The sequence below is a fragment of the Rhinolophus sinicus genome, linkage group LG02 (assembly GCF_036562045.2).
Source record: "Rhinolophus sinicus isolate RSC01 linkage group LG02, ASM3656204v1, whole genome shotgun sequence".
In the NCBI taxonomy this organism is placed as follows: domain Eukaryota; kingdom Metazoa; phylum Chordata; class Mammalia; order Chiroptera; family Rhinolophidae; genus Rhinolophus; species Rhinolophus sinicus.
The window spans coordinates 8,370,473-8,384,029 of NC_133752.1; the positions used below are offsets into that span (position 1 = coordinate 8,370,473).

General features: G+C 41.4%; 1 long non-coding RNA gene across 1 annotated transcript in view; it reads right to left on the reverse strand.

Annotated features, from left to right (window-relative positions):
- The window catches only part of LOC141569207 (uncharacterized), a 246,944-nt gene that overhangs the window by 134,752 nt on the left and 98,635 nt on the right, over nucleotides 1–13,557 (reverse strand). The window lies entirely within an intron of this gene.

The window sequence follows — 13,557 nt, forward strand, 5'->3', positions numbered from 1 at the left end:
TCCCTTGAAAAACAAGTTAGAAGATCACTTTTCCTTGATATTCACGGCATTATCAGAGGATAAGCTTGCATGTTTTCACTTCCTGATAAAATATTTATGAAGGGAAGAGATTCCCTGGTCTACCAAATTATATACTCTAATTCAGCACATGCTTTATCTTCTGGAACATGAGTTTAATTGGCAAATACGAGCCTGGGCAATTCTCACAAGATTACTTCAGATTAAGATCTTTGAGGTTTTACTTTTATGCCAATCTCTACAGGAAGAAAAAAATAGTTTTTCTAACTTCCCTCAAAGTGTTTTGACTTTTTGCACACTCTATAACAAAGGTTTTATTTAAATCGATGCAAATTTGAAAAGCCCTTGACATTTTTCCTTAACCAGGCATTAAAAAAAAAAAAGAAAAGAAATCCAAGTAGCAGGTGTTGACTTTTATGCAACCACCTATCAAATGAGCTTCTTATTTTTTCTTTCTTAAGTTTCCAGCAAACTCTGAACCCACTTTAAAGTCTGAAGAAATAGGCCATTGATCCAGCAGCACATAAAACCAACTGAGTTTTTGCCCTGAAGTTGAGTGTTTGGCAGATATTTCTGTGGCTGTATGAGGAGCATCCTGAAACAGATTGTCAAGGACACTTCAGGAACAAGGATAGCTGTAAATCAAATCCTTTCCTCTCTCTCCCTCTCCTGACCACCTTCATCTATTAGCTGTGAAACAATAACAACAGAAACTTTTCTGCAAATATCATGAGTGCCATGAGGGCTCACATTTACTGCAAAGCCTGTAAAACTCCAACCTCGTTTTAATAAGGTGGGAAGAAGATGGGGGGGAGAAGTCCCACCATGTTAAGAGTTTATGGAATTCATTACTGGAAAGCTCCACTGTGTGAAGTTTATAGACTTGTGATTTGATGCCTGGTGACTTTATGTGCCTGGGTTTTCTTTTCCTTTTCTTTTCTTCCCCCTGAACCCCCTTTTTTGGTTAATTTTTTTTTTTTGTAGTATTGCTGATTTTGTTTTTATTTCTTAATATTTTAAATCAAAGACTTTAATTTACTTTCTGCCTTGCCTCATAATTGAAGGTCAAAATGTGGTCCTCCTATTCATCATCCAGGGCAATATCCTTGAAAAGTTCCGACTACTCACTCCCTTTCATCCTGGTCCTTGAAGATTTGGGAAGGCCAACAATCTGGTTTGGAAAGGCGATATTTACTTTGTACTGATATTTTGTCCCATATTTTTATTTTTAAGGTCTAAAACCACTCCACCTTCTCTCAAATATTGGACTCCCTCCAAAACTCAACCTCTAAGATCCTGACCATATCTGTACCCCTCTTTTCCTTTAAGTTCCCAATGTACTTTACATCTACAGCTCTTTAATACTTCCATCACCTGGTGCCATCATTATTTGGGAGGCAGTGGATGGAAGTTTGAAATTTGGTAGCAAGCAGACCCATTCTTACTTCCTTAGGATCACAACATCCCCATTAAGTTGGTGCTTTATTAAACACCCTTTAGTAGTGTGGAAACATGAAAGTCACATAGTAATAATATCACTAGCTACATGGGGATGTTGTGAGAATGAAAACTCTCCATAAAGCACCATGTACAATTCTCATTAGCTGAATGTCCACTGTTATCTAAGCTCTTGTCTATCTTGTCAGCTAAACAAAAGTTCCTCCAGAATAGAGACAGCATCTTAAAGCTTCTACTCTTTTCAGACCAGAAGGGTATCTTATATATAATTCACATTCAACAAGTAGTTGTTGAGTGAATAAATAACTTACCCGAAATCACACTCTCTACTGCTTTCCTGAATGACTGCCTGGCTCACACTATGTTTACTCAGCACACACACATCGTTTTCCTCGTCTGGTGTTCTACACATCCTTCAAGACCCCTCACCTCCTGAGTGACTTCCGTGACACTTCAGTCTGCCATGATTATTTTTCTCTGGACCTCACAATCCTTTGTCTGCAGTCCACGCTATTTTAGACCTGTGTCTCTGCAAGGAAAATGGGGCATTCTCCAACTCAGAAGCCTTGGACAGGTCCTCTCTGTCATCAGGATGGAGTCCACAATTCTCACTCTGGGATGCAAGGTTTCGTCCATTCTCCGGCCACTGTCCTCCACTCTAGTCACCTCGCCTGCCATGACTCTGTTCATGCGCTTCCAACACTTTTCTATTTTAAAAACTCAAATTTCTTTTCTCCCTCTTCCTGTAGTACTTCCACAGAATTTTAATTGTTGACTCATTTCCCTCATTCTGCCATGACAGTAAGAACTGATTTTTGTTTCTGGTTGCAAACCCAGTTCCTGGTACATAGTAAGGTATTTTTAAAAAGATGACTGAATAAGCAAGTGGAGTATCTTTGGAATGCCATTTCCTGTACACAAAATGCCTTTCTACCCTGTGCCCCTAAAATAAGTATTGCTGTTTAAAAATCTGCTCCGTCTTCATCTTCATTGCATTCAAGCTTTCTTGACAACATCCAGATGACTCATGCTCTCACTTTATATGTTTTTAATTGTGTGTTTTGCTCTGAATTATCTGTGTTTCCATGTGTATCTTTCTCCAGGATGTGAGTTCCTGGTGGGCAGTGACAATATCAAATACCCTTTGTGGTCCTGACACGTACAAAGGTGTGACACGTAAGAGATGCTCAGCCAGTGTGTTGATTCATTGCTCTGGTTTCCAAATAGTGGCAGATTTCCTATTCATCCTGCAAACCAATCTCCAGCAATTCCAGAGCACTGTAAAGGGTAATTTGATCATCTTTTAGATTCAAGCTATTATTGAGCAATTCATGAAAATGTGCTGATTAACAAGCCACCAAACTGGAAGAGAATGCTATTGGTAAAACTCTTGTCAGAGAGTGGATTTTACAGCCCTGAGGTCTAAAAGACATGTGCTTGGAATATCTGAGAGAGACAGAGAGTCTTTGAAACTGTGAATGATGGCATGACAAGCATTAGGAATGTGCTCAGCGTTGTTTTGAAAAATAAATGTAAAGATAGGAATTGGCGCTGAGCAGAACCGACACCAGCATGTAAATTAGGATGGCAGCAGCATGATCTGAGGCTGCAAAACGATTCCATGGAGAAAAGCATGCATGGGAAGTGTCCTGGGATTGGGGAGGAGGGAGTTTGCCAAGGCCGTGCTGTGTAGGGGAAAGAACACTGGCCTGGGTGTGACACTGACAAGCTGTGTGATCTTGGGTAAGTTTGCTGACCTCTCTGGGCTCCAATTTCTTTATTTCTGCCCTATAGCATTAAGACTATTGGCAACTTTAAAATATTTATTTAGACAAAAAACATATAGGAACGCTAACATATGAAATGATTAACACTGGTGTTGTTCTGATAGATGCTGGAATAGGGCTTGGAAACCCTGCTGGATCTGGTCTCCCCTTTCCCACCTGTTTCAGGAATGGCCCTTGAAACACCTCTAAAGAACCTCAAGGCAGCTAGGAACAAACATAGTTTGCAAACCAATTTTCAATGTTAAGTCAAAGTCACCTGTATACCTAACATTCTAATATTTTGTGATTTTTTAATTTAATATCAGATTTCTGTATTAATAACTACACACACATGTATGGATATATACATACCAAATTCCTCACAGTTTACAAAATTATGTACATTCATTACCGCCCTCAGTTTATCTGTTGTCAACATAGAAGGTATGGTAGGGACATATATACTCATTTCACAAAAGAATACATAGCAATGGGTTGGAGTTTAATTAGAAGATGGCTATTCTGGGTATTCATGTGACTTCTGATGGCATCTGATCGGCATTAAGTGGATGGCGATTTTTGAGAGTCACATGATACTCAGCACCTAAGGTATGCTGGGACTGTGCTAAGCGCTGGGATATATAATAAAATTAAAGAAGGGTTCCTGATGTTGAGATATTTATGGTCTAATTGGAGATGTACGCACTTAGTCAAATTTCAAAATAACAGTTGTTTTAAGATGCAGTTCTGCCTAGGTTGCCACAAACAAAGAAAAGGGACACGTAGCAGAGTGTGGGTTCAACGAGTTGCTTTCTGGGGGAGACGCTGCCTGGCTTGAGTGTAAAGAATAAAGACACGAATTTCAAGTAGAGAGAACAGCATGAGCATAGCCACCAAGCCTAAAATTGCATCATAACACAAGAGTGAAAAGTAAGAGAGAAAGAGAGACAGAGGTGGAGACTGGAATAGGAAATAGAGATTGCACATTAAAGCTGATGGGAGGATGTTAATTAAAAACTGAAATGATCAGATGTTTTTGTTTTTTGTTTATTTTAGAAGGAGTACCCTGTTTTTAATGCGCAGAAGGGAAGAGAGTTGGAAAACAAAAACTGGAGGTGAAGAGACAAAATTGGGAAGTGACTACAGTAATACAAGAGTGAAATGATAAGGAACTAGTTAAAAGCAATGATTACCATTTAAAACAAATCAAATAAAACAAACACAAACCTCATACTGGTGATTCAAAGAAATGAATCAGTCTTACCCATTTAGACTGTTCCATATCTGCTTGTATGTGGGCTCCTGCCTAGGTACGTCTTCAGTCTCTCCCACCTTAGCTCCTCAACTCATCACCATGTGCCCAAATGCAGCATGAAAATATTTGTACGTACAGGTAAGAAATTAAGTGATCTGGGAATGAAAGAGTCTTAAGGACCCCTGGGAAAATTGCCAAGGAGACTTATAAAAGATTTGAATTAATGATTATTTTAATTGTCAAAGATACCATGTGCAAAATTAAAATGAAGCAACCTCAAAAAGTCTTTGCCATAAAAGTGAATAAAGAAAATATCATTAGTATCCAAATAGCTCATAGCAATCAATTAGAAAAGCGCTTAACTTCAAGATCAATGGCCAAAGAACTTAAAGCAAAATATTACAGAAGAAAAAAATAGCTAATAAAATAGAGACAATATTCAATCTTACTAGTGTTACACACATGGAAAGTGAAGAAACAATAGAAAAATAGGTATTTCCATGTCAAATTTTCATAGCTGTTTTAAAAGTCTATTGTCCCATACTGATGTTGACCAAGAATACATTCAAGAATGGACCAAGAATACTTCCGCAGTGGGCTTGAGTAGAAGGGAGGGATATTCATGCATTAGTTCTGGAAAGTAAATTGACTCTTGATATCTGTCTATATCGATGTCTATATCTATATCCGTATCTATATCTATAGCTATCTATATCATCTATATCTATCTATCTATCTATCTATCTATCTATCTATCTATCTATCTATCTATCTATCTATCTATATATATAGATATACCAGGAGTGCCAAAAAATGTATACACAAGACTTGTATTCTTTTGTTATCAGTATATATTGAGTATTACAATTTTAATACAGTTTTTTCCTTTCTCAAAATGTATATACTTTTTTGGCACCCTCTATGTGTGTGTGTGTGTGTGTGTGTGTGTGTGTGTGTGTAGTGTATATATATACCTCTGTGTGCACATATATATATATATATATATACACACATATATATACACACACACACAACATATATGCCTCTGTGTGTGTGTGTGTGTGTGTGTGTGTGTGTGTATATATATATATATATATAGATTATATGGTTTGGTAAAACCACTATGTTTTGGTTTTACATATATAGAGTGAGAGAGAGAGTTAGGTTTAAATAGTTAAATCTTTTCAGCTATTAATTTTATTACTAGGACTCTATCCTAAAGAAATTCTGAAGATGTAATAAGTATTTATTCACAACAATGTACATTCCAATACTATTTACAGTGGTCCAAATTGGAAGCAATTAAAATATCTAGCAATTAAAGGTTGCATAAATGACCATTATGCACTTTTAAAAACTTTAGGTTTTGAATAATTTTATCAAGAAAATTGTCCTACTGTGGTGGCAAAGGGAAAAAATGACACAAGTCTGCATATACACTACCAATTCTAACTGTGCATGCGTACCGGTGTGTGTGTGTATGTTTACAAATGTATATACATAATAGTAGGTCTTTGTAGATACGTGTATCCCAAGGTCACATCACATACTAACATGCAACATTGCTGAAGAGGGACTTAGAATCATGAGTTTTGCAAAGCTTATTAAACCTAGCTGACAGTTCTGACTCCACATCATAAAGGTCTGCTATTGTCAACTTACTGTGCAAGGCAGAAACTTTTGAAAAGTAATGACTTTACTTCTTTGAAAAAAAACAAGCCATCATCCAGTGAGAGAAAATCTCAATAAATTTTAAACAGGTGGCTACATTTGTTAGGAGGAGAATTCTGTGAAATACGTGACTTTTGGTAGAAATCTGATTATGGAAAACCCCAAGAATCTTTCGTTCCTGAATTTGGTGTCTCCTGATTATACATAGTAAATAAACTGAAATAAAAACAGCAAAATGTAAACAGTAGCGATACATGGGTTGGCAGAGAGAATCTTTTGTTACTTTTATGATTGCGAAATCTTTTTGTGGGTGCACTGCCTTGAAAACAGGAAAAAATATAGTGCTAACGTTACAAGAATTAAAGTCACACTCCACTGACTTGTTCACACCTCCGGAGCTTCTCAAAGGAGATGAGGGAAAAGCAGGGACATGCAATTTGGTTTACACTACGGTTTGGTTTTACAGCCTAGGATGCACCATTAGGAAGCCCGGAAAAGATTTCGTTTTCAAACAGAGAGAGCACAGCAAGTTACTTTCTCTTTCATTAAAAACTTTCTGCTTCCTGTTGCAACTTTCCCCAGTGCCTCTCCAAACCTAAATAACTACCTGTCCAACCCCTCAATAGTGACTCCAGCCACCCCGAGAACCGCCTCCTTCCAGCAGCAGGAGCAGGAGCAGGAGCCATCTCACTACACATAGCTCTTTAACTGAACATGCTCGCGTTGCTTGGTATCTCTGTCTGCAGACCCTGCTTATGCGACATCTCATGCATAATCCCGCGTCAGCCTCTTTGCAGTCTCCCGGCCCCTCTAAGATATTGTTTGATCCTTCCTCACAGCAAGTCTGCAAAAGATTTGAATTTGCAAGCACGAATCTGCCAGCCAGGGTGAACTGAGGACATTCCTGACGCCAGGATGGGTATAGGAAGCAGACAAACATTCTCTCCATACAGATCAGAGAATACCTCCCCGGAAAAGAAAAATCATCCATGAATTCATGTTGATTAAAAGCCTACTATGTGCCGGTTACCCACTGCTATGACGCTGCTCAATAGAAAGGGCCATGTTTAATTATCGTGACAACAGAGTGGAATAGATACAATTAGCCCTCTGATATATTGATTAGAAAATTGAGGTGAACATAGTTTAAATAGGTTAGCTGAGGTCACAGAACCAGGAGTTACACCCAGACCTCCTGACTGCACATGTATGTTTTACTCCAGGTAGTAAAAGTTCCACAGGTAGAAAGCAAGGCCCTGAGTTAATGGGACGCAGAGTTGAACTTGATGAAAAGGAACAAAAGACACTCCAAGAAGGACAGCCAGTCGTCCCCTGTCACAGGTGATAAAAGAGGTGTGGCAACAGAGAAAACGTCAGGGACACACGCTGGGGCTGTTGGGCCACTGGGCTGGACGTGTCGGGACTGCTCCTCTTTTCTCCAAAGGGTCCAAGTGAGCTCGGGTGAGTTGCTTCTGCTGGGTCCCAATGTCTGTCCTATGTCCAGCTCAAATGGTTACAGATGTGCTCCCACATTCTTCCTGCTTTTGTACCATTGAGTGGGGCTCTCCTGGAAGCTAACGAATGTGTAGGCTTACTGAATTTTCCAAATAGATCCAGGTTTTGAGTCTTTTGCACTATCTTATTTCTTCCCCTCAGATCCAAACTATCATCCTTTGCCCGGATTGTCTCGATAGCTATTAAGTGGTCTTTCTTCTTCTATCGGTACATCCCTAGAGGCCATTTTCCCAAAGACCAGGTGATATTCTAGAAAAATCCAAGATAGAGCATGTAATCTCTCTGCAATGGCTCTCCCTTCCATCAGAGCAGAAAGTTCTTCAATAGCTTAGAAGGTCCTATATCAGGGGTTAGCAAACCTTTTTCTGTAAAGGCCCAGAAAGTTAAGTAATTTAGACCTGTGGGCCATCGGGTCTTTGTTACAACTACTCAACTCTACCACTGTAGTGTGAAAGCAGCCATAAACAAAATACAAACAAATGGGTTTACCTCTGTTCCCATTCAACTTTATTTACAAAGGCAGGTGGTAGTACCGATTTGGCCCAACAGGCCACAGTTTGCTGACCCCCATCCTCTAGGATCTAGCCTGTTTCCTCATTCCTATTCTTGACCTTGTTTCCTATGACTCTTTCTCTTGTTCACTGCACTCCAACCACACCAGCCTCCTTGCTGTTCCCCAAACATGCCATGCGACATCCTGTCCCCTAGTCTTCTCTTTCCGTAGAATACTCCAGATACTCAGGCATCTCCATAACTATCACCCTTCCTCCAATCTTGTATAAATCTTAACTTTCTCAGTGAAACCTCACCTACACATTTTTTTTTTTTTTTTTTGGTCTTACCACCCCAATCTCCCCTACTCTGTTCTAGTTTTCCTTTTATTTCCATGACACTTATCACACTTAAACAAATTACAATTTGCTTCTTTATCATAGGTATGCTTTAGTCTCTTTCTCCCCCACTAGCATGCAATCTCCATATGGGCAGGGGGTTGATATGTTACATTCACTTACATAAGCCATGTACCTAAAAGAGCATCTGACACAGGACTGATACTCAGGGCACATTTGTGGGATCCAAAGCTGCAGGCACACCTAAAGCTGGAGAAGTTGCAAACAGTGCAGAACCACCTTGCTCAGATTACCTACTCTCCCCCTCAGTTTATTTTAATAGAGCACTAGGAATGCAAGGAGATTGCATTCTGCCAAGGAGTTGTTCTTAGGGGAAAACGATGTGACATTTTTCTTCCTCTCACTGTGTTTACCCCACAAAAAAACTAAGGAAGGCTTGTTCAAAGAAACTACTAGTAGAGATTGGGGGATGTGTTTGAGTTGTTGCAAAAATGGCCTAGTTGAGTTTTCCTGTTCCATGTACCCATGTCCTTTTCCCTTTCAAAGTGATTTGACAGCTCCCATCAAGAAGTGAAACCTCTCCCCAGCCCTTGAATCTGGACTTGTGATGAGTTCTGCCCCATAAAATCTGATGGGATGGTATTATGCCAGGTCTCAAAAGGCTTTGCAGTTTTCCATGCTCTCACTGGATGCATCCCAGAGCTACCTCAAGCTAGTGCACTGAAGAAAGAGACACACAGAGCAGAGCTGAGTCAGCCCAGTTGTCTCAGGAAGACATGTGGGAAATTCCAGACAAATCAGCAAAATATTTTAGGCTACCAATAGCTGACCACAGATACATAAGCAGACTCAGACAATACCAGAACTGCCTAGCAGAGTCCATTCAAAATTGCCTACCTGAAGAATTATGAAATAAATATTTAACTAAGTCACTAAATGTTGGGGTTGTTTGTTCCACAGCAGTAGTCAACTAATAACACATGTATCTGGAAGAAAGAAATACTGACAACTTACCTCTTGGTTGGTTGAACACAAGCAGAGCTGAAGAAACCTGTTAACTGAGCAAAATTTTGCTGGTAGAAAAGGTACAGTGAGCAAGTTCTTGGGAATGTCTGATACATCATGCAGTAGTTGGGGGTGAGATGTGGAAACTGGATAAGGAAACTGTTCTGTGGGCAGTAAAGGCACCGGCCTAAGAAGAGTGGACAATTTGTTTATAAGGAGTAGGAGATTAAGATTCTGACTGCAAGGATTCCTTAGGTCATCTTAGAGGCATCCAACAGATGACACAAAAAGCACTAGCTGTTGGCACCAGTATTAATAAAGGAAGATCCTAGAGGATAAAAGAGTGAATGGGCTGGAACATCCATGTGGAGAGGTCGGTGGTGCACAGCAGAAGGGACATCCATGCTTGAGCCAGAGGGGAGGGTGTAAAGATGTACAGAAAGGCAGGTAATTGTGTACTTAAGTGTGTGGGGGCAACGGAGCATGAGAATCAGCTAATTTATGTTGGAAGGCCTCACAATCTCAGTGAACTAGGGGGAGGGCTATTTTACATGGGGGAGGTAGTTAGTAACTGAATCAAGATTCAAGAAAACGATGATGATTTGGAAAAGTTTCTAGGAGTGGAACTTGACCATGAGCAAGAGAAATGATTAATGGGTAAGACTGAGGACGTGGCTGCACTGGGGCACTATCACCCTGTGTCATTTTCTCCATTATGTTCTCCGATGCTCTTAGTGTTTCTATCAATTGCCAAACTTTAAGGAGAAGAAAAAATATTATAAGAAAAATGCAGACTTGGGATGCTGCTGGGCAGGTGTTGGCAGAAGACAGGGTGTCATGGAGGTGAGGTTGTTAAAAACAAACAAATAAACAAACTAACAAACAAACTAACAAAGCAATTTAGAGGACTAAAACCAAGGTCCAGCTTGGTCAGGGAGTCCCCTAAGATTAGAAGGTTCTACAGAAAATAGAAAGGGAGGGTAAAATGGCCAAAGGACACTTTGAGTCAAGGAACAGAAGTGGTGGGTTTAAGAAAGGGAGAAAGTTGGAAGGCATAGAGACTGAGCAAAGGTTTTAATATTGGAGTGCAAGATTTCAGAAGGAGAGCCGTGCTGGGTCTTGACGTAAGTTGAAGTGTTATCATAGGAGTGGCTTTTTGAAAGGAAGTCAGAGCTAAAGTTCACTTGAGTTGAGAAGGTCAAGATACTCAAATTCTACAGTGTTTGGACCGGAGTCTCATAGAACAACAGGCAGATAAGAGAAATGGCAGATTATTTGTGCTATTCTTATCATCTTGGTAAAACTCAACTTTTGGATCACAGGTGATACAATCTAACAGCAGTGGGCACATGGAAATTTTCCTATAAGTACATGCCAAATGGCCTCAGGGGACTTTTCCTCTTCCTAGCTTCTCAGTGGCAATGGAATTTAATGAAATAAATGCTGAGGAGGAAAAGGGGAGGAGCTGTGAGAGTTAATGTACCTAAAAAAAAAAAAAAAAAAAGAAAACCCTCAGGATAACAAACAAAGACACAGATACACATGGGTAAGAGTTTGCCCATTTCTAATAGCATTAAAGAAATTTTTTTTTTTCCTTTTTTCTGCCATTTTCAGTCTCTGCGTGCTCTCAACTTCTAGGTGGATTGCTTAATCTACTTCCTCAGACAGAAGTTCCCAGAGAGCAGTGTGTAAGGGGGTTCCCAGTACAAATAAACATCTGTGGGGGCAGAGCCCCAGAAAGTAGTTTCCAGGCTCTCGGCCTCACATAGACAGGTGCTGGCTCAGGTAGTAAATGGCCAACTGTGATTGCATGGCCATCAGCTGTGGCTAGTTGGCCGTCAGCTGTAACCAGTGAGCCATTGGCCAATAATATAACTGCTGTGGCTACGGAAGGAGAGAGAAGAAAGATGGCGGTTTGAGGAAGAGAAAGAGAAGAAGGATGGGGCTAGCAAGAAGATGGCGGCTGGGCTGGCAAGTGTGGATGGCGGTTTGCGGACAGTGTGTATCCAGCCTCCAGTGAGAGTATAGTGCCGCCAGAGAGAATAAAGTGGTATGACTCCCCTACCTATGGCTCCGTGGGTGTTCCTTTTTGGCCTCACCATGTCCTGCGTTCTTGTATGGGGAGCGGGAGAAGAGACCCCGCAGGCCGTCCCACACGACAAATGGCGCAGCGAGCAGGGTCCCCAGCATGACACATGGCGTAGTCGGCAGGATATGGTGCCAGCCAAAGCTCTCCAAAGGACGGTGGAGCAGTTTGTGTGTATGAACACTCAGTCTGAGGAAGACCAGGAGGAGCAGCTGCCGGAGAGCTGGACCCTCGTGGAGGGGTGGGAGGACGTGGACGTTTCTCCCACCAGCACAGGAAAAGCCATGCAGCTGCTGGAGAGATGGAGCCCCGTGGAGAGGTGGAAAGATGTGGACGGTTCCCCAACCAGCACAGGCCGGAGAAAGCGAAGGTCGTTGCAGCCCTGTGGGCCGGGGAAGTTCCTGCTCAGGCAGCCCGGATGCAGGACTTATAGTCCCAGGAGGTAACGCTTGCTGAGTCCTCCGTGGGAGATGAGGGTGAGGTCACGGTCGTCCCTCACCCCAGGACAGCCCTGGTGAATGACTATGGACTATGGGGAATTGCCTTCCATCCCTAATTTAATGGACCGCTTGACTGTTTGTTTGGGAACTGTTGTTAGTGGAACTGGGGGATATTTGCTTTTGTCTCTTGACTGGCCACCATTGAGAATATGTAAGCACCTTGATTGTGAGTCGCTGTTGTTCCAGCAGGGTACCCTGAGAGGCACAGAGAGAGTGGCAGTGCGCTGAGAGGTCTGGCTGAGCCCTGAAGATACCCTGGCTGTGCCCAGGAAGTCGGGCTGTTCCCAGAGAGAGTAGAGCCCTGGCTGAGTCCAGGAAGTTTGGCTGAGCCCTGAAGATACCCTGGCTGTGCCCAGGAAGTCGGGCTGTTCCCAGAGAGAGTGGCAGTGCCCTGAGAGCCCTGGCTGTGTCCAGGAAGTTTGGCTGAGCCCTGAAGGTACCCTGGCTGTGCCCAGGAAGTCGGGCTGTTCCCAGAGAGAGTGGCAGTGCCCTGAATGCTCTGACATGGGCTATGAGACCCTGGTCAAGTCAGTTTGTTTTTCTAACTTCAGTATCCTTATCTGCAAACGGAAAATAATGCTATCAGTCTCACGGCCATGCTGAGGATTAAATGAGATGAAGCCCAGCCGAACACATTGTTAGGACGGAACTGTTATTAGTTATGCATTAATATCAATATATCACTAATTCTGCTATCGCTACCTGAGACTGTAGGGACTGCTAATTGCACATCGGGGAAAGGGACGGGAGCTATATCCTTTACATTCAGAGTGGCCACTCCTCTAATCCCTGAGAATCAGGAAATATTATCTCTTGATTTCCAGTGATCGTACAATGTCATATACTTTATTCATGACAGGGTATAGAGGCAAAACAAGCTCAATGTGATATGAAAGCCTAAATACATTCCACTACATAATTTCTCCTCCCAAACAGAAAAAAGGCAGTTGCCAAAGGGATTTGGTAATATGCTGTAAGTTTCTGATTCTGTGACCAGCAGGTATATGTGATATAGTTTCTTCCCACATATGTGTTCAGGGTACCAATTATTTAAATAACTGGTGCTTCATTTAAGAAGAACTGTGCCCATGTCATGAGGTAGTGACACAGCTACGTCTCCTCCAGCACAGTCTTGGATGATTAGGTTCTATTAACATCCCGATACGTGCATATACAGCATGATTACAGCAAAGCTCTGTTATAGTCATGTCCCCTTGCCATGATGTCACAATCTTAAGAACAGAACTTACTTAATCGACAATGTCAATGGAACTTTCTGTGTATTTCCTTCCATGGACTAGGTAGCCTCAGAAATACGTTAAATCACAGTGATGATTGATGCCCAGGGATTTATTTTTCTTCTATTTTATACTGAAGGAACTGAGAAGAAAGCAGAGGAAAAAAGGAGGGACCCTCTGTCAAAATTAGAAAT